The sequence below is a fragment of the Falco biarmicus genome, chromosome 6, assembly GCF_023638135.1.
Source record: "Falco biarmicus isolate bFalBia1 chromosome 6, bFalBia1.pri, whole genome shotgun sequence".
Taxonomy (NCBI): Eukaryota; Metazoa; Chordata; class Aves; order Falconiformes; family Falconidae; genus Falco; species Falco biarmicus.
Genome location: NC_079293.1, coordinates 45,999,351 through 46,026,705, shown reverse-complemented (window position 1 = coordinate 46,026,705; position 27,355 = coordinate 45,999,351). Strand labels below are relative to the sequence as shown.

Sequence of the window (27,355 nt, the reverse complement as noted above, 5' to 3'; positions counted from 1 at the left end):
ACAAGACTCTCCCTTTGTACCAGGAAGAGCCTCTACAATAAAATACCAAACCTACTAAAAGCACGATTTCAATATCATATAGTGTAAGTATTATTCAGCATCAGCTGAGGTCAAAATACAGTATTTCATTCGTACCAAAAAAATTATACACTGCCTCATGTACATGGCTGCCCTTTAATTGTATTAAGTCCTTTCACCATTACATCTCAGCCAGTTGACCAAGGCACCAGCATGTGATTTCAGATCATTTTGTTTACTATTGTCCTTCTACCTAAATGATTGATTTTGGTTAAGGAGCAGGGGTGGTCACATCATTCTTTCTTAACTGCAGCATAGGATTTTTGACACTGTCTATAGCACATGTTAAACAAAGTACTATTACACCTGAAACATTCCTTTAAACTTAAAACATACTTTAGGCAACACTTGGGATGCATTTGGTTTGTTTTCTGTTGCTCTTTTAGGTTTCTCAACTAACTGCAGGACACAGGAAAAAAGGAACATAGTGAGAAAAGTAACGTTAGAAAGAGTAAAAAATAAATCAGATTTTAAAAAAACTAACTTCTAAGCATTTCCATAGGTATTACTAGGTGTGCCCAGCAAAGTTTTGGGGTAAAAGCAGGATTTAAAATTGACTGTGAGGGACAGAAACTGCAAAAAACCAAGAGTTTTTTCTGACTTACATTGATCCCAGCAGGCTGTTGCCATTCCCTCTGCGGGGCTCTCACTGGCCAGGGGGATCACATGACACAGGGAACCAAAATAGAAAAGTCTCGGGAGCAAGGAAGCTGAACCAGAAGCATATTTGCAAGAAAAGACATATCGTGGGCACAAGAACACACCCTTAGTGGCAAAAGGTGATAAATTTAGACAGGAACCTAGACTGTCCTGAAAAACAGGCAATGCCTTGAAACTTACAGCCCGGCATCGGCCACCTTTTCGGCACACGGGAAATGTTCTTTGCTATAAATCTCAGTCCTTGTCTGTACGTAACTAAACCTGGTAACTGCTCTAATAAATCTCAACAAATTACCAGACCTTAAAAGAAAATAGGATCTATTAAAGTTAAAAATAAATCTATTGGAGTTTAAAAATAAACTCCCACTGCTGGAACTATTTTCAAATTCAGGCTAAGGTTTTTAGTAGTTTATTTCCAGAGAGGAAGCAATTTTTTTAAAAGCATACGCTCTTAAGGTAATTGGGAGAGCTGTAAACACATTTTGAAGATGGCTTTCAATTCTTTCACAAGTAAAAAAATATAGTTGCAGGCCTATATGCTAGTAAAACATCCACCATAAATCTGCAGTTATAAATAAAGAGAAGGTTCAAAGAATCCGAAGCAAAAGCTGAACTTATGAATTAGTGACCAAATGCAAGTTCTATACAACAATAAAATATAGTCTGATTTTGAGGTTGCTGTTTAATTATCCCTGTTAGAAGAACAGCTTCTCCAGTGTTGTAAAGCTTGTAGAAACCAGGTTCTAGCAAAATACTGATGTTAGGATAACAGGAAATACATGTTTCCTTTTGCAACAGTTAACTTTTTCACCATTTATGAGTTTATTTGAAAATAGATTATTACAGTTTTATGTTCTATAAAATGTCAAGCATCTCCTTGTTCGTGGTGATGGCAGGACAGTTATTGTAGAAGAAGGCTTTACCGAAAGATGCAAACAATAGTACAAATGAGACCATGATCAACGAAAAGAGAAATACGCTGCATACATTAACAGGAGAAGGGCAGGAAATAATTTCTTGTTCAAATCCTTAAATGCAACCACCCTCACCTTGCAGTTATAAGGCAAAATATTGAAATGCCTGCCCTTCCAATGCAAATGGCTCACAAAGACTTTTGGATAAACAAGAACAGAGAATGCAATGCAAAATCCTTCATAGCAGACTCTCACTGCGCAAGAAAAAATAGAATAATATACAAAGGAATCAAGAAAGCAAATTATTCTCCTTTCATTAAAAAAACACAAAGATAATTTTTCTTTGTAGTGAAATATCTGATTAAATTTCCCAAAAAAAACTTACATATGTATCATAATATATACATAATTAGAGAATATCTTCAATCAAAACAGATGCTGTGATATTACAAAACCAAGATCTATTTTATTCTACAGGATATCCCAATACTTACACTGAATTTTTCACAAATTTGTGTAAACATGGTAGCATAAAAAGGCTCTTTGTACCTTCCCTGTTCCTATTAACAGTTGTGAAAGGAAACATGAACATTGACTCAAAGTAACAGAATAGAAGGATAAACCAGAGCTGTTACCATTGATTATTTTAATATAAAGGAAATCTTTCAAAAAATACTAAATCTGAGATATTTGGATCTTTTTTTTTTCCCCAAAAAAAATACATTTTGAGATCTGTAGTGCATATTACTGTGTACATACTTCCAAGTATTTACCAGGTACAAAACTTTTATAACTGTGCTCTTAGAAAAAGCTTTGCATCACTTAAATTGTTCTATTTTGCAGAAAATGTGGCAGACCTGAAGCCAATGGAAGCTTTCCATTGATCAAGATAAGAGATGTACTCTCACTCTGAAATAAGTACAAAAACCAGTGGATTCTGTCACAGCTCTTAAAAAAAAAATTACTAAAGCTTCAGCTACCTCCTGTTCATTGATTTAAGAAGCCTAAAAACTATCTCTTGGATAATTTTTAAATGTAGCTATGACATGCTTTACCATTTTTCAGAGAAAAGAAGGCCTGCATAAGTGCTAATACCTTTCTCAGAGTATTACTGTACATTCCAGACATACTACAACTCATCTTGGCAACCAAGATTGCTCTGTGGCTGAAAACCTAGCTTATTTTACGTTTTTTGACATATTTTCCCATGTTTTGTTTTTCAGATTGAAATTATGAAAGCTGCAAAACACACAGGGTAGGGACTATACTACAATATTGCACTGTGATAACTCAGTGGGATGGAAATGTAATAATATGGAAAATAAACATACAGGCAAAGGCAGTGAATTGAATGGCTAGAGGAACGTCAAAGTAGGGTAGAAATGCACCCTTCTGGGGGAAGGGCATAGCAAGTAGGAAGTACACCATCCACCAGACAAAGAGCCTTAGGTAAAACAGAAAGAGTATCAATAAATCCCTGGAGCTTAATACAGAGTAGGAAACAATTGGAACAGAGTAGAACATCCGTTTACACAGCTGGAACCAGGGCATCACATCTGTGTTATTCTGCATGCATGCTTCCCCCATTGTTCTTAACACTGATGTATATAGAATCATAGAATCCTTTAGGTTAGACAAGACCTTTGAGATCAGAGTCCAACTGCAAACCTAACACTGCCAAGTCCACCACCAAACCATGCCCCTAAGTGACACATCTGCAGGTCTTTTAAATGCCTCCAGGGATGGTGACTCAACCACTTCCCTGGGCAGCCTGTTCCAATGCTTGACAGCTCTTCCACTGAAGACATTTTCCTAATATCCAATCTAAACCTCCCCTGGTGCAACTTGAGGCCATTTCCTCTTGTCCCATCACTTGTTACGCAGGAGAAGAGACCAACACCCACCTCACTACAACCTCCTTCCAGGTAGCTGTAGAGACCAATACAGTCCCCCATGAGCATCCTTTTCTCCAGGCTAAACACCCCCAGTTCCCTCAGCCGCTCCCCATCAGACTTGTGCTCCAGACCCTTCCCCAGCTCCGTTGCCCGTCTCTGGACACGCTCCAGCACCTCAGTGTCTGCCTTGCAGTGAGGGGCCCCAACCTGAACACAGGGTTCCAGGTGCGGCCTCACCGGTGCCGGGTACAGGGGGGCGATCACTGCCCTCGTCCTGCTGGCCACACTGCTTCTGACACCAGCCAGGACACCGTTGGCCACCTTGGCACACAACTAGCTCATGCTCAGCCAGCTCTTAACCAGCACCCCCAGGCCCTTTCCCACCAGGCCCTTTCCAGCCACTCTGCCCCAGCCTGTAGTCCTGTGTGGGGCTGGTGTGACCCAGGTGCAGGACCTGGCACTTAGTCATGCATTGCTTACATAGGCATTCATCAAATAAGCAATTTGACAAATACTGCATTTGAATGCTCAATTTCTTTAGTCAAATACTGACCAACATATATTTATTATTTTATAAAATTTCTACTGAAAGTATATTAGGGACAAGAGTTAATATGTTCACTTGCCATGATAGTACATTACAATTTTCAAAAAAGAATAAATTTATAGATAGTTAAAGAGCACCATTAAAATTAGCATGCAGAAGAATTTTACCAATTTAAATTGCTAGAAACATCTATCCCTATTTTACCTTCTTGGTAGGTAGCTAAATTCTTGAGTCAGAAGAAACAAAGTCTTTTTAAAAAAAAAAAACAAACAAACAACTGGACTTATTTATGTCCCAGAAGTATGACTAGATTGAATAAATTTTCTGAATTTCTTCAAAAATTAATAGAATACTTAAGAAGCAAAATAGCAGGACCGGTAGTTTATTCCACGTCCATTTTCAAACACAGTATTTGGACCCCTTTCTATTCACAATACTAATACATCATCAAACACACCCAAAAATTTTAAATCTTACCACTATCCCCAAGTTCCCATATGTCTTAAAGGAAAAACTTTCTGTAGTTAGTGGGAATTTTCAGTACAAATATACAGAAATAGATTAATAACATGTTCATCCTTTCTCATGCACTTAGTTTAGAATTGTTTATTTAAAAAAAACCCTACAATATATTTTAGTCTTAACTAACACATGAACAGGAGTACATCGTATCACTCTTTTTAATCTCTCCTGTGTATAATTGTAATCCACATCCATTTGAACAAAAAGTAGTAATCTTGATGTTAAAATTGGCCTTTAAAAGCTTAAAGATAATCTTCAGTAACAGATGCCCCCCCCCCCCCCCTAATTTATTGAAATTCATTACATCTCTGCAAATTTACTAGTATGTGGTGATATATCTGATCTAAACACTAGCATACATATTTTACTCACAAACTGTTCTGGAAAACACCATTCTCATGTAAGATATTTAAACCCATTTAGTGATTGTCTATGATTAAACATACCAAGTAGTAATATAAAACTAAATGAGCATATCCCCTCCCTTCTGGAAAAATTTATCCAATTTGCTCTAATGGAATAATGAAACCTAACGCTCCTACTCCAGGGATGACTGCTTCTACCAAAGAGGTTTTTCTCCTTTAAAGTTCATTCTAAATTTCATCCCAACCAGATAAAACAACCCCTAACAGAAACACAAACACTGAGTAATTTTGTGCTGAAAGTAAGAAGAGAATGGAAACAAGAGATATTTCTTAATCTGTTAATATACATAATAATACTTCACACACTGATGACAATAGCTTTGCCACCACCTTTCAGTTAGTATTCTTAATAGGCAAGCCAGTTTTATGCAGTCCTTATTTCTGCTAAGAGAAATAGCAAAAAGCTGGAAAATGTCAGGCTATGCAGTATTATCCACTGCCTGCTGTGCCAGCCTCCAGCATGTCACAGCTACAATCTTTTCCACAAAATTGCTGCAGACTAGAGACCTACAATTCATATTATTTTTGAAGATTGCTACCAGGTTATTTTTCAATTTAAAAAAATTAAACAAAGTTAAAAGATACATATGCCTTAAGTATTTTAAATGTAACTGAGACTTTAACTTTGGGTTATTTTGATACAACACAATTCCGTGAGATATTTTGCTGTAGTAACTTAAGCAAATTCAGTCTCTGATAAGGAAGGTCCTTACCCACTTCTTTTCTGTCACGCAATATTACTAATCAGTTTAGACTCTGTACAACTGGAATTTAGCCCTTAATACAGCACTAAAAATGCTTTTTCAGAAAAATATTACAGAAAAAAAACACGCACCAAGCAACTACGTACCTAAGAGCCTAGTTGGGGTCAAAAGCATTGAAGCTTTTCCAGAAGACTTGAGGCTGCAACATATTTATTCACATAAAACATACTTGTGATCAAATTAGGTTCTTGCTTGTTCCCCAGCAATCAAATATATTATTCGGGCCTCACATTCCCCATATGCCATTCAATAACAATCTCATTGTCATCACTACCACCATCTGTTCAAGAAAGGTCAGGATTTATACGAACAAATTAGTTCCTAGAAACACAATATTAGAAATGGTTTAAATCAAAAGGTTAAACAAATTCATTTCCTTGTTACAGCTGTTGAGCATTAAGAGACAGTCCATTCAAGTTGGTGGGCAGACTCCCTTCTCCTTCAATGGGCTTTATGATGGCCTGAAGAGTACCCAGAAGCTCTTTACACACATTTTTCTGTGTCTTGACACTAAGATTGTGGGTGCCTAATAGCAAATCAGAAATATGTATTGGTTTTAGCAGAGGTATCTGAATTAGGTGAATCATCATGATTCACATTGTATGGGTTTCACTTCTGAAGTGACCAGCAACACAGTATTATTTTTATTTTTCCTCAGTGCCAAGACTTTAATTCAAACCGAAATCAGCTTCATTGTCTTCCATAAAAACTTGATTAGGCATAAACTGTGGAAACTTTTCCTAGTGTTAAACTGATTTTCCAGGAAATACAGTCCTATTTGATTTAGCTAATCTAGAGATCACTTTACCACTAATGGAAACATCCTGGAGGCCTACCCAGTTAGACACTAGACACTTGTGATTTTTAAGTACTTCAAAATCTGAGTACACAATCGGGCACAGATCTTGTTTTCAAACAGTTACAAACATTCAATCTTTGGAAGTGATACAGGAGGGAAAGTCTATAAAGCTGAGACAGAAAAATGTTACACCAGAAATATACATTACAGAATAGAGTCAGAGATTCATTAACATTCACAAAATACGTGTCTTACACAGGGAATTCCTTCATTTCTAAAAGATATTTAAAGAAATATTAGACAATGTGTTAATATAAAACTTTATACCATTGCAGGAAAAGAGACCAGTTTAAATTTTTAGACAAAGATGATCCACCTTCATTAAATTCTCTACCAAATCTGTGTACATTTATCTTTCCAATATTAGGAACTGTCTGAAGTCATGAAGCTCAAACCTGCACTGTTGACCTCCTGCCAAACCCAGGTGTTGTTATGAGTGACAGACTAGTGATAAGTTGAGGTCTTTTCAGCTGTTTCAACACCTGCATGTTAATAATAGGCTATCTCTAATCAAAAGAACATTTTTCAGATATTCAGTTGTAGATACAATAAAGGAATTGACAGACATTAAAGAACACAGATGTTACAGGTGTAAGAATGGAGAACATGTATAAGCAAAAAAGATTTGAAGAAGATAAAATATAAGGAGAGAAACAAAGGACTAGATGGAAGTTCACAGGAATGTATTAAAAAGCTACTGTATTCTGGTAGTCTTTATGTTCCTACATTATTACCTATGCAAGGCTGTTTTCTTGACAGTCACTACAGCTGTGTAGACATGCTCAAAATAGTACTATTCAGGTCCCGTGTTGACAGAAGTGCAGACACAGTAACAGAAGACTTTTGGCGCAAAATCTGCTTTGAGGTCTGGATATACACTACATCTGTAACTCCAAGTAGGCTACGTGCTACTGCAGGTGCATGTGGTCCAGCAGTCTAAAGTTAGTTCACATATAACAACACAGTCTGCAAACCCAGCTTCCCATACAGTGCAGAAGAATCCTAAGCAAGATACTCACACAGATTATTCATCTTTAGTGAAGAATTTAAATAGCTTTACAGGAAGACCCTATGGGAAATTCGAAGTATGTGACTGCAATTTTCTAAGATCTATCATAGTCTAAGCAAAGTCAATTTGCAAGAAATTTGCAAAGAATATTACTGGTGCAGATTAGATCTTAATATTTTACCTTAAAACATTTCTTCTCAGACACAGCAGGCAAAACTTGAAGGCCTATTTACTATGATTAAAGTATATATTTTTTGGCTACCATAACAAAATAAAATTAACAAATATATTTTTTCCTCTAATTTTCTAACAAGAAAGGAAGAAAGATAATGGAAAAGTCAGAAAAGTCATCTGTTCATAGGAGTCAAATAGAAGAAATTGGAGCCTAAAAGATGAAAGGTTTGTTAAGTGGCAAGAAAATAATAAAATATAAGAGATATAATAATAAACCTTAATTAGAGTAGGCATCAGAATTCCCAGTTCAGCAATAGGGATACTAACCCACAAAACCCACTGAATTAGTAAGGGAAAGCTAAGGTTTGTCATTAACACAAGTATTTTTCAGTTGAAACTCAAATAACTCTAACATTTGATCACCTGCCCCTTTATATTAGTAGCACAATTTAATAATAGAGTTAGTTTCAATTTTCTAGTCACTTCTTTAAAAAGGCTTAGTGACATCAAGGGAAAATAGACCTCTCAAGTAATAGTTTCTTTTTATGATTTGGTGTGGGATGGAGCTGAGCAAAAAAGAAAGACAAAAGGGAAGATCAAGAGAGTTAGAAAGGTATGGACTACATGTTTGGTACAAGAAATTTAGAGAAAAACAAATGTAATGTCCCTTCTGTCTTCTGCCTTCATTCTTCCAACTTATCACTTAAGTATGTCCACCACATGGAAATGCTGAAAATACTAGGGTGCAAGAAGAAACCATCAACAGATTATCAAAAAACATTTTGTTTAACAGAAAGGAAGTGGCTACCATCAGATATTTGAAAAAGGAAAACATTTACTGTTAATGTCATTAAAGAAGTTTCAAAATTAAAGCTGATTTTCTATCAAAACATCAAACTTTTTTACCATTAATATAACAAAACAGGAAGTTAATGATATTTCATGCTGCTTTTTTCATATTTTAACTGGGGAAAAATTGGTGGAACTGGAATGAATTTTATAAACATTTTTTGAGAAGCAAAATGAGCTTTTTTGCCATGAACTTCATCCTTCTCTAAATGTACTAGCTAGCTAATTCTAGGTTTAAAGTACTTCATACTACACACACTGTTTCAGTACTCATGCAGTTAACCCAGAACAATGTACAGCAAGAAGACAATCCTTGCAGAAGTTGCCTATCTTGCAGTTAGAAAATAAACACAAATTACTCCAGCAATACAGCAGCACATTAGTAGTAAAGCGCATTCAACTCAGGTTGCATATTTAGGAAATTGTCACTAGTCATTAATGTCAGTTAGGTCAAAAGGAATTTCTATTATTTCTCTCATTATTTAACTTAGCCTCTACAAGATTAATATTTAGAGAACAGGATCTGTTTAAAATGAACAATCATCTGAGGTTCCAAAATAATTTGGCCAATAGAAATACACCAACACACAGTACAACCTCCAACACATGGCATAGTCTGCAACACTTAGCAGAAAAAAACTTTTGATTTAATGATTTTGATTGTCACAGAATAATAGGAATTTATAAAACATTTATTTACCTGCTTATGGGGAGTCTCCAAAACTCTTTTCTTTCTTTCCCAGCATTGCTGGTACTGCTACCAGCTCTTCTGCCCTTACAGTCAGGGCAGGATGAGTGCAGCAGCCAGGACACCCAGCAGGGGGGACACCTCTCCCACCCAGACCCTTCCTCTATTCCTGAGAGGCTGAATTTTCAACAGCAACCCATGTCTCCTTCCATTGGCATGGGGCATATACTTCCACTTCAGATCCACACCCTTTTCAGCCCTATTATTTTTATATTATAGAAGTGGAGTGTTAAAGGATAAGAGAGGGTCTGCAGGCAAAGAACGGTTAGAGGATTCATGGAAAAAAATGTGGTATCTGAGTTTTCAATGGAGGAACTGAGAAAACAGTGAAAAGGAATATCTCTCTCTTCTCCTTCCAAGACTTCGTTCATATTCCCTGAATTTAAATTTGACTTCGTTGCCTCTCACTAGTTGCTTATGTCCTCTTCAAAAGGAGGGGGTGAACTGTGATGCACACTCATGCACAGTACACAGGTTAACCTGTAACTTGCCAAGTCAAACAACCAAACCCCACCCTGTCCATGAATACAAAGATATCTGTGAGCAAAAAGAGGAAATACAATACTATCACCCAGAAACAGAGCTGAAGCAACAGCCTTTCTCCTAAGTGGGATGAGGAGCCAAATGCATGTAGGTAGCCAGAAACCAGCAAACATCCACATTTGTGAATTTTCATACAGGACAGAATCACCAGCTTCAGCTGCACCACATCCGTTTGCTAGCACAGGAAACCATGAACATCAGCAAAGCTCTGAGTCTCCACCTGTAGCTTCCACAGGCCCAGCTCTCTGTGCCCTGGATATCAAACAATATCTAAACCTTTGGGACACAGATGAGCAAAACTGAAAGCATAAGACATCAAGTTTCCCTGTAGCCAGTTGAAGACTGTGGCATAAAATCCTAAGAGTAAGCTCTCATTGCTTGAACCAAACCCTATTTGTAATGATTAGATTTGACCAGTATACTAGCAGTCAGGTGATGCCATGAAATGCTTCTCTCACACTCTTCCTTTTGATAGACTGAAGGTATTAAATTCATTTTCCCTTTGAAGATCAGACAAAATTAATTGGCAACAGCTGAGCCTCACATGCACACACACCTTAGTGCCTGGTTCCCAAGAAAGTGAGTTTCCAATTGGACGCCAGGGATGTCTCCTCCTCACAAGGCAGGGCTCCTGAGAAGCCCTCACGTGTGAGTCACCTCTAGAAGGAGTGATGGAGAGCAAACCTTGTCCTCCATATTCAGAGAAATAAAGGCTGTCAGACAGTAGCCAGGGCAGGCTGTACTGGATCAGACAACTACCCAGCAGCAAGTCTCCGACGCCACCCGTAAGCAAACATCTAGGAAAGAGCAGGAACAGGTAAGCACCCGTGACATCCCCCCATACTTGGCCAACCTCCAGCTATTTTCATCTGTGGAGGCTTCCTGAGCCAGATGCAGCTTCTGTAAACCATAAGCAACAATACATGTATGTCTTTGGGAAAGGTTATTTGAGGAAAAAGAACAGCAACCCAAGGACTTTCCTCTTAGCTCTAGCTTAACATGCTGTATTTTCACAAAGCACACTCTTGAGAAAATCTACAAAAAAAGCCCAAACCTAACAGAGAAACAAGAAAGATAAATGAAAGGAGGTTCTCCTGTCCTGGTCTCAGTCCTGCTTTGCAGAACCATTTGGCAGAAACCACCAGCAAATTTATCCTTAAAAACACTCTATACTTTAATACATCTTAAAACCATTTTTTCCTATTAAAAATAGGGGAGAAAATCTGACACCTCTTTATATATAAAAAAGGATAGAAGAAAAGGAACTGCCTTTATGTTTACTATTGCTCTTTTTTTGAAAAAAAAATTACAATCTTTTCATTTTCAGATTCCATGAAAATATTAACCAAAAAAACAAAAAATAAAAAGGAACATAACAAATTTACAAGGACATGCAAACTGACTTCTAAATTTCTGGGATTGCACTCTTTAAGTGGTAGGAAGCAGTCTCTGCAACAAAGCAATGCATGCTTCTTTAATATGCAAGCCAAGAATATTCCTTGAATCTTGTACTCTAAGTAGTCACTGCTGACAGAAAAGAAAAAATCCTTTTTCTTCATTTCTATCTTTGTGTATGAAATGAAAGTGAATTGAAGGGGGGAGGGGGGAAGTGTATTAACCTTATTAAATACTGATAGGTTAATTCACACTACATGAACATAACAGCCACCTTGCTCTGAGTTTGTTACACATCTCTGTCCTTGCAGCAATCCCACCAGGCTGCTGAGTGATAAATGGATCCAATGAAGCACAGTTCAGGCAAATTTACTCAATCAAGAGCAACCCTGACACACTTATCTTTACGTAGGACTCTATCAGAGGTAGCAAATCTTTTGATGGTGTGCCATTTGAACCATAACATTACCCTTTCATTTCAATCTTTTTTTTCTCAAATTCAGTTATCTGTTTTTCACCCCAACCCTGTAACAAAATTGTCTGAAGCCTTCTCAGAAACAGATGAGTGCTCTGCAAGAGGGAGGATAACTGTGCGGGCAGAACGCAGGAAGATGGAGGGTTAAGGAAAGGATAAGGCAAAAAGAGAGGCTGATGTAGAGCCCTAAATAACCAGCCTTGCTGCTCCTCAGCTGCCCAAAATAACCAGGTGAGCTTGGTCAGCACTAACTGCAAGACCTTCCTCCAGCAGTAGCCTCTGCTCACTCAGGTATTCCTTCCCTCGTGGGTTGGTGGGTGGCGTTGGCAGCTGCCTTGCTCTTGCAGGGCTCTGGCACAGGCAAACCAAGCAGTGTGATTCACTTTTGCCCTTGCAAGTCTGCACTGAAATCTATGGCTAAATTCTACCTAAAAGATAGTAAAGGCCTAAAAATTAAACTCACAGGAAAACTGAGAAAAAAGGGAACTGCTAAGTAAGCCCTAATGTTTTTTGTTTTGGGTTTTTTTTGGTTTTGGTTTGTTGTTTTTTTTAAGTGTGACCTTACAGGTAAAAGTGAGGTATAGAGTTCAGGCAGGCTACAGTTACTGGGACATAAACTCAGAGCTCACGACTGACTTATTTAGACAAACTGTTACTCTACAGATCAACAAGCTGCCCAGCCTTATGTTCTAACTCATACAGAATTCAGAAATACCGCTTTTGAAATCTTAATTAGCGTAGTAGTAACAGGCTCGTTCTCCAATACTACCATAGCTTATGTCAGACAGGCCAAAAAGCTAAACCAAGAGCAAGGTGCGTGCAACTCGGCAGGCACAGTTAGATGACGTAATTCTGCCCCTATGCCCTGTTTCCTTCCCTTCAAGCATATTTCTTATCTGAAAACAAATTCCTCATTCTTCCATGTTCCCAATCTTTGGGTGTTTTTTCCCCCAGAATTGTCATTCCACATGGCTACAAATCCTAAATAGCCAAAAGTCATATCTTATTTCAAAAAAAGTATGTCCCAGGTTTGAGGTTTTTTGGGGGGTTTTAACTTATTTTCACTTTTTTTTACTTTTTCGGCAAAATTTTCTAACTAATCTCTGCATTTGTGAAGAACAGAAGCTCATGTTAAACAAAAGAGGAACATAATTAATCAGATGACTCTGCCCATTTTTTAATTAACAGAGTTCCCATATTGTGTAACCCACAACAGAAGTCTGAGGTAGCTCACCACAGAGCAGTCTCCACATCTGCCACTTGTCACAAGTCCTACCCTCCTTCAAGTCCCTCCATATCCCATCGCAAGCTCATTCCCAAATCACACTCCTTAAGCCCCTCAGCCACTTGCTTTCCTCTTCCTAACCTTTCCCACACTTTTTGTTTCCTTCCAGCCCATACCCTGGCTCAATTTTTCTCCAGAATCAGCAGTCTGAAGAACTGGTCAGTCTTCGCTCATGGCACGGCTCTCCTGTCCTGAGCTGCCTCCCTCCCCACCCAAGAGAGGGCAAAGCACACCCAGTAACCCCTTGTCCTCTGCCTCCAGCTGCCCGCTCCCCCCTGACCAGCATTCCTAAATACTCCCAGCTCCCTGCCTCCCCTTACCCCCAGCATTACTGAAGGCAAAGGCCATTCCTGGCTTATCTGGGATCATTATGGAGCAGATCATCTTGAGTGCCATCACAGGGCACATACAGAACAACCAGCTGATCAGGACCAGTCAGCACAGGCTTGTGAAAGGCAGGTCCTCCCGACTAACCTGATCTCCTTCTGTGACAAGGTGACCCACTTAGCCGATGAGGGAAAGGCTGTGATTTCTCTACATACACTTTAGTAAAGCCTCTGACACCATTGACCACAGCATTCTCCTGGAGAAACTGGCTGCTCATGGCTTGGATGGGTGCGCTCTGTGCTGGGTTAAAAGCTGGCTGGGTGGTTGAGCCCAAAGAGTGGTGGTGATCGGAGTTAAATCATGTTGGCAGCTGGTCACAAGTGGTGTTCCCCAGGGCTCAGTATTGGGGTCAGTTCTATTTAATATCTTTATCCATGATCTGCATGAGGGAATTGAGCACACCCTCACTAAGTTTGCAGATGACATCAAGTTGGGCAGGAATGTTGATCTGCTTGAGGGCAGGAGGGCTCTGCAGAGGGACCTGGACAGGCTGGATGGGCCCAGCCAACTGCATGAGGTTCAACAGGGCTCAGTGCCGGGTCCTGCACCTGGGTCACACCAGCCCCACACAGCGCTACAGGCTGGGGCAGAGCGGCTGGAAAGGGCCTGGCGGGAAAGGGCCTGGGGGTGCTGGGTGACAGCCATGAGCATGAGCCAGCAGTGTGCCCAGGTGGCCAAGGCGGCCAACAGCGTCCTGGCTGGTGTCAGAAGCAGTGTGGCCAGCAGGACGAGGGCAGTGATCGCCGCCCTGTACCCGGCACCGGTGAGGGAACCTGTGTTCAGGTTGGGGCCCCTCACTGCAAGGCAGACACTGAGGTGCTGGAGCGTGTCCAGAGACGGGCAACGGAGCTGGGGAAGGGTCTGGAGCACAAGTCTGATGGGGAGCGGCTGAGGGAACTGGGGGTGTTTAGCCTGGAGAAAAGGACGCTCAGGGGGGACTGTATTGGTCTCTACAGCTACCTGGAAGGAGGTTGTAGTGAGGTGGGTGTTGGTCTCTTCTCCTGCGTAACAAGTGATGGGACAAGAGGAAATGGCCTCAAGTTGCACCAGGGGAGGTTTAGATTGGATATTAGGAAAAATGCCTTCAGTGGAAGAGCTGTCAAGCATTGGAACAGGCTGCCCAGGGAAGTGGCTGAGTCACCATCCCTGGAGGCATTTAAAAGACCTGCAGATGTGTCACTTAGGGGCATGGTTTAGTGGTGGACTTGGTAGTGTTAGGTTAATGGCTGGACTTTTTTCCAGTCTAAGTGATGCTACGATCCTGCCCCCTTATCAAGGCAGACAGTCCAGCTCCTTTGCACCAATGATGCCCACGAGAAGCTTTATCTTCTTATGCCTGGACCACATAGACAGTGAGTCAGTGTTTGCTGTGCTTGTGCATTTGAGTTAAGTCCCAGAGGAGAGAGCATTTCAAGGCAGATCCCAAAGCTCTGTAGCAGAGTGTTCTGGATTTCACTGGGAACAAGGAACTCCTCCTGCATGGGAGAGATGCCTTCAGTGGAGAGAAAACACAAATCATCTGCTTGAAAATCTAATAAGTATGCACTACTGTCTAGTATAAGAGCCTGGATAAGATTAGATATTAATTTAAATTTACTTAATTACTTTTTATTAATTTTAATTTAATTTTAGTTAAAGTATGTAATATTGAGTAGTGGTTCAGACTTAGACTGAACATCAGCAGGGATGTCCAAACCAAAGCTGATACTCAGGCTTAGGCAACATGAAGGATGAGAGTTTTCTGCACTGTGGTCAAAAGACCAAAAAAGTATGGATGGTGCAGGGAACAGGAAGAGGAAAAAGAAGAAGAATGAAAAGGCTGACAAGAATTCTGTTTACTTTAAGCTAATGGTCGAACATCTGTGAGAAGTGTGCCAGGATTTTAGATTAAGCTGAAAGGAGAAAGAGCTGAAATAGGGGGGAAAATAAAATAAATATATCAGTGCTTGTTCTTTGCTCCTCCCCTTCCTTCCACTCCTCCCAGGAGCACTAGAAAATAGTGACAGTGAGGAAAGAACTAATTGCGTGGAGGGTAAAGTGCAGAGAAATGCTAAAATGTTGAAGAATTCAGGGGTAAATCTGTGGATTTTTGCCAGATTTAAGGACATTTTTTGGTTTGCTTTCCAAATGTAGTTGGAGATGATAAAATTGATAATTAGGAAGAAAAGAACAGCTTAGGAGAAAAAGCAGAATGATGTGCTTGCGTAACTGGTAACAACAAAGAATTTTCGAATCCATTAGTCATTGAGGATAATGTTAAACACCAACTATTAGAGATAAACACTTGATAGATTGTACCCTAGGGCACTGTTTGAGCCAGCCAAAGCAATCTTTGGCTTGCTAATGTAGCAGCAGAACCGTTCCAAAAGACACTTGGCACTTCTTGGCATTTCTCGGAAAATTTCCAGAGTGATCTGTGCACACAGAAGTAACCTGATCATACCTATTCATCAGGGATGGGGAAGTAAAATCTCAGAGGACAATATTTGCAGAGAATTTAAAGACTGGTCATTGTACACAGATGTTAATACTTCTCACTTGTTGAAAACCGCGGCAAAGTATCTAGCAATGTAGGTCAACTGCAGTTGATGAGAGTGCTTTAACCCATAAAATAACAACTGTGAAAAGGTTCAAGTCACTCTGCATAATTTGTGTCACCTGCCATACCTAAGCACCTGGTAATAAAGAGTGCACTACTGTGGCCAAGCTTGCTCTCCAACTCACCATGTCTGAACAGCATGAACGCACACCATAGGCTTCTGTACTTTTAGCTACAAGCTCAGTGATGATGACCCTCTACCCAGCACCCAGCAAAGCAGCTGATACTGCAGTAATTGATTCTAAAACACACTGGATCTCAGCTTCCCCAAGGGCACAGGATCACTTTTTTCCAAGATTACAGACTCTTCAGTTCTCTGGTTGTATAATTAGAAAGAAAGATCTGCTGGAAAGTAGGAGGTAAGTGGAAATTTTATAACATCTGTACATGAGTCCAGGCAATGAACCCCACAGCAAATTCTGAGAATTATCCTGTAGAGAAAAGCTTCCAATCTTCTCAAAAAGTTATTAATATCTAGGGAGATACTGAAAGGAAGGATAAAAAGAAGCAAAGTACTCCTTCCAAAGAAAGGAGAAAAGCAAGGAGTATTTCTGGTAAACTTCTTGTAAATTTATCTTTATCATTAAACAACAAATGGAACAAACACTAAAAAAATATTTACTGGCTAGCAATAGCTTTATGTGAATCAAACAGTATTAAAATTATAAGAGAAAAAGCTTGCCAGAAATCCCTGACTCTTTCCAAAAAAACAATTATAAAATTAGTGAAAGGAGTGACAGTAAGAAAGGCATTTGATATATTATAAAAATCATAACTTAAAAATTAATTGCAGCTGACCTGGATAGCAACATTGCCAAATTCAGTGAAATAAGTTATCTACAGTTACACTGCTATGACTAGTTAACATTTGGAAAGAACAGAGAATGCAATCTATAATAGGGTCAGTTTTAAGACATTTTACTTAACATCCACAAGACTGAGAAGACAGCATACTTGTTTAATTATTGCATTAATGCCCTTGCAAGCTTATAAAAGAAATATTTTTCTTTAAACCCTGTGTGAATGGACATAGCTCAATTGCACAGTGCAGTTTTCCTGCTGCATAGTGGTGCTCCTCTTTGGATCTGTGAGCCATGCACTAACCTCTTGATGGCAAAAACATCTTGAATTCTCCAGTCACCTTCCATTTGCTTTTGGTTTAAAGATGATTCAGCCCAGCTTGTCCATGGTTACCACCTGCTCACCACAAACTCTGTCAATGTTCCCAGTAAAAAAAAAAAAAAAAAAAAAAAAAAAAGAGAGAGAAAAAGAAAACCAGGAGAGCATCCTATGCTACCTCTAGAGGGGTCAGTATGTACCTGACAGCATTGGCTGCACCCTGCACAGGGTGCCCTGGCACATGGAGGGATGGGAGGAGGGAGGAACTGGCCACTGAGGCATAATGGGAATACCTTGTTGAGAGTACGTCTTTTGGACCAGCTGAATAATGTTCACTGAAAGTCCATGCTACTCCGAAGCCTATAAGATTTTAGCTAACCCAAGACTGCTAAATCAAGAAGCAGATAGCAAAGAGATGCTTTCACTGCGTGGTCTGAGATGCCTTCTGTTCAGGTCAAGCATTGTTCCTCTGATGAACTGTGAGCTTGTAGGGGGAAGGGTTCAATCTTTTGTAGGATGTAGCAACAAACCAAAGAAATACCACATTATATTGCAGACATCTGCAATGGGACAGTATTCTCTTAAGGGCTTTGGGACATTATATGAATTTGGGGGAACTTTTTGCCATAAAGATGTTGACAAGGAAAAGTCCCCACTGGAAGAAAAAAAAAAAGAGAGAAAAAAATAGAAAAAAAAATGATGAAATAAAAAAGAAAAATAAAAAAAGAAAGAAAGAAGAAAAAAGGAAAAAGAAAAGAAAAAAAAAAAAGGTGCTAGCATGGGTGACCTACAAGGAAAGATATAAACAGTCACATAATCTATATTGACTAAGTGATGTTTAAGAGCACTTCAGTGGTGTTCAGAAGTTTAAAAGGTACCAAGGAAGAAGAAAATATATTTAACATAATGAAAAGAAGCATAATGTAGTAATAATCCTTATCAATTAATGAAATATTCCTGACTCTGAAGAAGTCTTCCAAAGCAGTCATCAGCCAATATCCTGGGATTTCCAACTCTTGAGCAAGTCAGACACTTAAAAATAATCAAAACTATGGAAAATATGCCTGAAGATACTTAAAACCTTCTGAAATAGCTTTTCATCTCTTAACCTTTTGTTTTGTTCAAAAGAGGACTACATTAATCCTCAATCAAACAGTGGCCTAGGAACAACTTTTTATTATGATATTAAATACTTTGAATTCAGTTATAGGCAGGATTAAAATGTAAATTGCACTGATGCGAGCAGCTTTGCTATTTCTAGGACCTCAAGTTCCAGATTTGAAATCTCCCACAACCTCCATATAGCCACCAACAATCTTTCTCTTATCTTACTGCCGAGGAATAGCCATCCAGAGCTCTGTCTTCTGTCCTGAATTTAAAAATATACTTTTTTCCATGAATTCTGTCTGAATATTCTACCTTGTGCTGTACAGCAGGCCCAATCTGTCAGTCCTTTATGCCAGATAGAAAAAAACCAGGCTGCTCCTTTGAACGATTTACTGCCCTCTCTGAGTTTTCACTGACAAAAAAATTACTTTCTCTGGATTTTTTTAAAGAATCTTTGTATGCAACTCCTCCATACCCATGAACAAGCTTAACGAGCACAGACAAATGCTTTAAAGTGCTATCTCCTTTCCAAGGTCTGAAACACAGATGTCTCTTTTTGGTAATGCTGCATGCCATTGACCTCACGGCAAATTTGATGTCTTCCACTGGTACACCATCCAGACATGAGTTGCTAGGTAAAGGGAGGGTTGTGAGTTTATTTTAGAAGCTAGTTTCAATTCCAGCCTTCATTTAGAGAGTTTATCTTAATATTTTTTCACTTATCAACAAGTGATTTATACACGAAGACACAGCCACTTGTCAGATTATAAAGGATCTACTAGTGAATAAGGAAACATTTTTCTTTTCATTTTTGAAACTCTCTGCGTTTTCCAGTTCAAACAGAATCTTCTTTCCCTTGCCTTCCCTTCTTTCCCGTCCTTTCCTCTGTCATTCTATCTGCATTTTGCAGAGAAAATTTGGGAGAACAGATTAGGACCTACACATATGATATCTATATCACAGTTACACCTAACTGAAATGCTGTCCTTTGTTTGAATGAAGCTTGCACAGAATAAACTGATATGTTTGGGGGTTTATTCTCTTCGGCTTCTTTTAATTTTTAGTGTATGCTTCTTGTTACCTCTTAAACTGCAATACTAACACTTACTGAAGGAGGGACCGTTTTCTTTCCTGATCCACTAAATCATAATGGTATTTAATACATTTCATTTCATTCTGGGCCACCCAGTTTGCCTAAACACTTTCACACTGGAATAGTTCCTGAAAGGTTAAAAGTCAGCCTGGTGAAATAATGTACAGAGGTGCCACTGGAAGGGAGATAGTATTTCTCCCCTTGAGTGGGGGTGGGGGAAAAAGAAAATTTTCTTTCAAACTTCTGGTGAAAAGGCAATGCTGTTAGGAAACTGCCTTGGTTTCTGGTAGCATGACAGCATTGAAATTGGTTCATTGGTTCAGACAGAGGGTCCATTTCTTCTAGTGTCTCATCTCCAGCACTGATGAGAAGCAGATGCTCAGTGAGCAATTACATATGACACTTCTGAGTACATTACTACCCTCTAGCCATTCCCATCTCACGGTATTTCCTGAAATGGATCTGGTTTATCCATTTACTGACCTTGGTTTACCCACTTACTAACCATGTATATAATCTTTTCCACATACTTATCAATTTGCCCTTGAATATATGTGAACTATCACATGTGTGAATTATCCAGAACATACTTGGACAGGAACTTCCAAAGTCTATCACCTGCTACATTAAAAAAGAATAAAAAATAATTTAAAAAAAAATAAATCCTCTGTTTTGAACCTCGTTTCTGTTAGATTTCGTGCACTGAAAGAAATGATAGTCAATGCCACTCACAACTTTGCAGATTTCTAGCCAATACCCCACAATTAATCTATTTTCAGGCTGATGAGTCTTATCCTAGTTCACTGTTCCTCATTTTATCTCCAAGCATGAAGAAAACTGAGAAACTTTCGACTCTTAAGAGACACTGCTAACAAAGTTCCTTCCCGCAGGTGTATAATTCAGGTTTTTAACCAAAATACTGTTAAGAAAAGATAACTCTTTTAAGTCAGACCTGTATCCGTGTTCTACAGTTCCTTTTACTTTGACCATAGCCAAGGGGCAGATATTCATGTCTATGTTCTATATTATTTTTACATTATGGAAAACTTAACTATGAAGTACTAAGTTATAGAATATAATCAGATCAAACGCACAAACACAAGACAGAATATTTGGCTAGGCAGTCAAAGCATCCCATATATGCATAGAAGCCATTAATTTGCTGTATTTGTCACTGATGGATCCTCAGATGAAGAATTAATGTCATCCAATTTCAAGAAAAGCGTTAAAAGATCAGAATCCGGGGGACTGTAACAGTATTAGAGAACTTGAACAGAAAAGGTGATGAAAAGATAAAAAAGGCTACTAATTGGGTTTCTTTTCTCTGAAGAAGTGGAGGCTGGGAACAGATATGACAAAAATCTTGCAATAAGTAATAGAGCACTATTAAAGGACAGTAATCAATAGTTTACCATGTCCACCATGAGAAAGAAAATTTGCAAAATAACTTGGACTGGATATTACAAAGAGCTGTCTAATAGTCAGAGAAGGGAAGTGCCAAAATAGTCTGTCTAAAGAGATGTGGAATCTCCTTCCCTGAGGGCTCATAATATCTTCCAGGATGGTATGCTTGATCCTTTCCCAGTCTATGGAGATAAGTAAGTAAAATCCCTGTCAACTCTGCACTTCTATGGTTTCCTATTGATGTAACATGTGGCTTTAATGGGACACAGCTGCCTAAAAGCATTTTATGAGTTTTGTTAGCTAGCCAAAGGACCATTATATGGACCTGCAAATAGCAGGAATAGGACACAAGAGCTATTGTTTGTCATCATATGGTTTTATTTGTATGTTACTTGGTTTGAAAAAAATTAAATCTTGCCTATTCATTTTTTGCTGATTCTATTTAAGGCACACAAAGTGCAAAAATAACATAATTGAAGCTTTTATTCTGAATTCAAAATTTCCAAATTGCTAAGTGCATCAAGGGGTTCTCAGCACAGTGCAAACAGAATTTGCTCTTAGGAATAGGCATAGTCACAACTTTGTTCTAATTAAAACATATCTGGGAGTTGTTGTTTCTCTCTGCTTACCATTACAATTACTGTGACCGAATGGGAACTCAAGCTTCAGCATTTTCTCCAAAATTATAACCGTTTCACCTCATAAATTATTAAATCACACACCCTCGATTTGCTTGTGGCAGAATTTGATTTCACAAGCAGAAATATATGAACACTGGCTGCTGCATCTAATGAAAACAAGGCTCATCATTAAAGGCCTTCTCATGACAGCTCTGCAGTGGTAAGTGTGAACGAGACTGTCTCACTAGACAGTAACAGATGACTACCAAAAGATAACATGCTGCTGAACTTTTTTTTGACAATGTAACTTTATTATTGATATGTATGTCTCATTTTAGCTTCCTATATAATTAGTGAAAGAGGTGGGTCCTAAACTACAAACTAAACCCTTTCCATTGAGCGGACAACCAGAGACCATTCCTAATAGGCACCTAAGCTGGGTGTTTTAACTTAAAAGCATAAACCTTCCCCTTCGAGTGCAAGCTGCCAGTGTCAGGTAAAGAATATTATAATACATGAGGGTTTTGTTCTACCAGTGAGCTCGTCTTCTGCTCATTAAGCAGGCAAAATCTTCTAAGAGAAACAGATGCAAACCACCTAGTAAGAAATAATACGAATAGAGGTAAACATTTGTGAAAAATTAGATAACAGAAAACGTTTCATTCTTCACAACAGATTCAAGAAGTAAAATAAAACTATATGCACACCTGTCAGTACTGGGGGAAGGTAGAGGGGCGGGGGCTGAGGAAAGCACCATATTTTAGTGGGTTGTAATTAAATACCAGTCTCGTGGTTAAAAAAGTATTCAGCAGACATCATGGTAGTAATTCAAATTGACATGGTAGCTATACAGAGCTTTTACACACCTTTAGGCAGTATCCTACAGGAAAAGCTGAGTGACTGCCAGTTTCACTCTTGAGTGCTGATCCACTGTCATCCACTCCACATGTATACTATAACATTAATGGACTGTCTTGAGGAGAAAACCAACTAATTTCCTCCAACACAAGAATTAAAAGAACATTATCGGAGTTGCAAAATCAGGCATTTGAAGTAAAGAAACATAAAAGCTGAAACCAGTTGCCTTCATTGTTTCCATTTGTACATTTTCATTGCTACTTTGCTGGATACATCTTAACATCAATTTCATTTTCCTCTTAATTCCAACTGAACTGTTCAGTTTTTAAAATTATTTCTTTCATAATTTGTTCTAAAATCTGGCATACTATTTAGGTTAGAACAAGCAGCTTTTTGTCACCTTCTCCCCTCCACTTGTTTTAAATAAGTGCCCTCTTTGATAATTCTCTAGTGAAAGTACCAGCCAGTGCGATGTATTTATTAAAATCCTTTGCTGTTGGCCTTACAATAACATTAAAAGGACTGTGACATGACCTCCCACAGAGTATTCAATCTCCTATTTTGTGCATGTGTTAGGCAAAGAGGTTTTTTTTTATTTTCAGGGTGCAAACAAACAAGACCAAAATCAAGGCTGCATGGGATATTTTATCTCTGCAATCTACTCATTCTGAGTCTCTGATGCTGCAGAATTGCTAATGCATTTAAAATAGATGTTGTGTATAGGTTTTTTGGTTTGAAAAACTATTACGCTTCCTTGTGCAAAATTTCAATTATGTGCTGCATTCTGACACCCTCAATTCATGTGAAGAACTAAAAACTACGGATCCACCACAAAGCCATCTGCTGTCCCTTCTCTTACAGACTTTCCTAGACTGGTCCATCCTCAACATAACTCTTCCCATTTTGCCTTTCTTAGACAGTTTTGGACTTTACTGCTTCGCCTTCTAATCAGAATTCATCTTCTCATAGACACTCGAGTGGAAAAAAATTTTTACCTTCCCAGTCTCTCCTGCAAGAAATACCTGCTTAGGCTATATGGCTCACTGGCCCCATTTCTTCTGTTCATACTTCGTAAAATAGCCTCTGTCTATCTACGCCTTCACGCCCTTCCTCATTCCTTACCCTAATCTCTATCCAGCTGATTCCAGCTCCTAAATCCTGGGGCATTTTACCCAGCAGAGTAACCCCTATACCCAGTTTCCACTGCCCCATAAGCCTCCAGTCCCTGTATTTCATGGTCTTCTACAACTAAATCCCTCCTTGCAGTCTCTCGCCTTGGTCCCTTGGCCAAGGTCAGGCTCTCCTCTGTTATTATTTTCAATTTCATAATTTTATATTATAACTTTATTAAACACAGCCAATGAAGGAAAAGTGCCCCTGGTCATAGTGATGTCCAGAGCCAGCACAGCCAGCAGCACCCCAGGAATTCAGTGACAGGAGATGTCTTCTCAGCCCTGCACCGTCCCAGCCTAGGCATGCAGAGATAAACTTTAGGGAATAAGGCTGAAAACATCTAGCAAGCATGAGCGTTTTTGAATTATGTGTTCTTTAAGCAGCTTACAGCTTTGCCAGATTTAGGCTGATTTCACAGAGATAAAAGCTGTACTTTAGCCAATGGCCACTTCTCTTCCAAGTCAAGTCTCCACTCAGAAAGCGCAGATGCACTCAGGCAAGAAAGTTTCCTTTAATGAGGGCCAAGCAGGACTTGAAAATACCTTTGGCAGCCCACAGCATACGTGAAAAATCCATTAGGGTCCACATTTTCTACATTAATACAAAGCCTACGCTGACTCTCCTCTCACTAATGAGATCATGAAATGATGACCTGCAGATCAAAGATCCCACAGCTACATTTAGAGTTCCACAAAGAAGAGATTATCTTCACTGTGCAAAACAACTTCTCTATTCTTATTTAAAAAAAAAAATCAAGGGAATAATTTTGATTTAGTTCTACACGAAGCATTTAAGCTAGAATTTTCCCCAAAGACCTGCATCAGTCATGCAGCCCAGCATAAGGAGAAGTCAGATTTCAACTCAGACAGTTATAGTTTGACTACATTATAAGCATCTGAAAACAAAGTCTGTAATGGGAAGTGTCAGACAACTTTAATAATAGGTGGGGCTGATATAACCACTTTATCACAGGGAAACACACTACATATGCAGGGAGATCAGCCATAAAATAACCTCCTTCCCGTTATTGCCCTGCAGATCCAGTAGCTCCCACACTTCAAGCCACTTGAATTTTGGCAGCCCAGTGACTAACAGCCAGAAACACAATTTCAAGCTGGTGATAAAACACAAACCTCTCAAAACAACTCATAACGGCTTTTCCAGCTTGTAATTTTTAATGGTGAAATTAACAGTAGTTGCACACTTGCTGCTACATTAAATGTTCTAAGCCATCAGTAATTTCTGGAAAATTCTCCAAACCATTTTCTGATGTACTCAATAAACACACTTTGAATGTAGACAATAGTTATTATGTATTACTAAGGGTAAAGTTATCTCATCGGTACTTCCCCAACCCAGTGCACAATGTAAAAGACTATTTTGATGCCAATGGGTATTTCTGCATTTCTGCAACATGGAACTTCACAAGGAGCTGTACACAATGTATTTTGCTTGAAGTACAGTAAATAAACTGTCATTGCTGCTTTGGGAAAAGGGAACCCTACATCTTCCTGATTATTGCTCCAGAAGCCAATTCTCCCAAAAGCAGACTGAGAGAGTCCTGCTCTCATAGTCTAGAACACAAATGCACAATTGGTGCAGCACAGAAAAAACGTACATTTACTTTCTGTACATATAAATATAGACATGCAATTAAGTCACAGCAGATGTGAATCAAAACAGAAACAAAAAAATTAATTACCTACTTTGACAGATTCATACCTGCAGTCTTCTCATTTTAAAGCAAAAAGCCAGGAGAGAGAATATTCAAATTTCTTGCCCATTTGGGTGGCTTCTTTGCACATGTTCCTGAATTTTCAGCTATGATGGGATCTGCTCATTGGCAGTCACCAAGAGGCTGATATGACCATGAAATGAGGAAACACAGTGAATGAAAAATAAGGTACTAGCACCACCATTTGCTGAGGGCTGGAAAAAACAGTGGAAATTTTAAGAGACCGTGTAGACCTATTTCTATAATGCTAGCTGCTTTTAACTCACTTACCTTTGCAGCTATTGAAGATACTTAATCAAAACATGTTTCAGCATTTATTACTTGCCAGGAAAATCTTAATGAAGTCCAGATGATGATTTTTATTCCCAGCACTACAAATCTTCATGTGTAGAAACAGTTTCACACAAGGGTTTTTTTCATTATTTGAGTTAAACAAAAATATTACTGAGACCTAACCATATACTGGAAGCAAACATACAGCAGCTGGCAGAGATGGCCTGAAACCGTTTAAGGCAACTACTATGTCCCTGGAAAACACATGTTTTATTGTCATCCCTTGCCATCCCAACACTAAGAAATACGGGGTTTCTGTGACATGACTCTGGAAGGGATGAGCTCTCCTCTGCCAGCAGGGCCCTTCCCCACCGTCATGGTGCTTCCATTTCTGCCCCCTGTTTTCTGAAAAAGTTTGCTTCTAAGAAAGAGGAAGTCTGTGAAGCAGAAAAGCAGAACAAATCTTGTTTAAGCAATGCATATTCTAAAGTCAGGCTGTGCTCCTTTACTTATTAAGAAACAGATTTTGACAACTGTATTGCAAAGTGCAAATGAGATCAGAACTGACGTAGATTTTTAAAATCTAATTTGCTTCTGCCTTCCCTGCTGTCTGCTAGTTTCATTTTGCTCCTCTTGAGCAACAAATGTAGCTGTTACAGATGACAACCACTCAATCAATTCATAAAAACGGATGCATTAAGCCTTTCACTATTTCAGGGGAAAACTACTGTGAAGGGGAAATGTTTTCATGTGAGACAAAACCAGCTCTACAATTACTACTTTTTTTTTTACAGAATTAATAGAAACATGTCTATTTCACTAATATTTTGATAAGCTTTGCTGTTAACAAGACATTACTGTTGACACAAATGACCTAGTAAATATCTCTTTCAGAAAGTTTTTTAAATCATATTTTTAATACCTTACTCTGGTTCCTCCTTTCTTTATTAAGAAGTAAATATAAAAAATTTTCATTGGATTTAGATCTGTGAAAAAGATGAAGAGCAAGAAATACCTATTCCATCTCATAATAATATTATCTGGTATCTGCTCAATGCAAGGTAAGTCCAGAAGAGGATGAAGAAGAAAAACTAAAGTTTATCTTCCTTCACTTCTGAACTCTTTCCTGAAAACTATTCAGACTAGGCTCACCACCCCAAGATTATTGTTGCAAATCTGTAGTTTAACTTCTTCCTCTGCCAAGCCTTCCCACAAAGAACACACTTTTATCATCCAAAAACTTCAAAAAACAGATACCTGAAGCTACCAGGTGGGCTAAGGCCCATGTATCAGCTTGGATTCTGGTGCCCCAGCATCTGAAGATTCCTAAACAATTTCTTACTGTCACAGCCTCAACTTAATCGGGTAAAGAAAGTATCACCTACATTTATTTTTGTAATAGGCAGAACTGAGACATAAAATAAGTGCACGTTAGGCATGCAGAAGAAAGATGAGAAAAAGAGTCCTTAAAAGAGAAATATTACTTATGGCCTCCTGTTTATCAGACATCACCCAGCACAACCTTATGGAAGTTAGCAGACATCACTTTGATGTGCACAAGTTAAGGCCTTTGTATTAGATACACAAAAGCAGTCAGAAAAATACTGATATTGTTTTTATACAGACAATGGAAAAAAAAAAGGCAAGAAAGCACAAGCCAATTTTTTTAAATGAATCTTTTGGATCAGGTAGTTTCAAGTATTTTATTTTTTATCCAACTTGAGCAGTTTCATCGCATCAAAATGGATGTAAAACTATGCTTCCTTTTCCTCAGAAATTTTCTGCACCTCAAATTTCCCTCTACTGTGTAATCACTTCTAAAGCCACCTTAAAAACCATCCATTT

General features: G+C 38.7%; 1 protein-coding gene across 1 annotated transcript in view; it reads right to left on the bottom strand.

Annotated features, from left to right (window-relative positions):
• ESR1 (estrogen receptor 1) overlaps positions 1 to 25,308 on the bottom strand; it is a 193,574-nt gene extending 168,266 nt beyond the window's left edge. Inside the window, exon 1 of the mRNA XM_056344214.1 lies at positions 25,225 to 25,308. The gene's annotated coding sequence lies outside the window, so the exon portion shown is untranslated. The remainder of the gene's footprint in view (positions 1 to 25,224) is intronic.
• Positions 25,309 to 27,355: the final 2,047 nt, after the last annotated feature.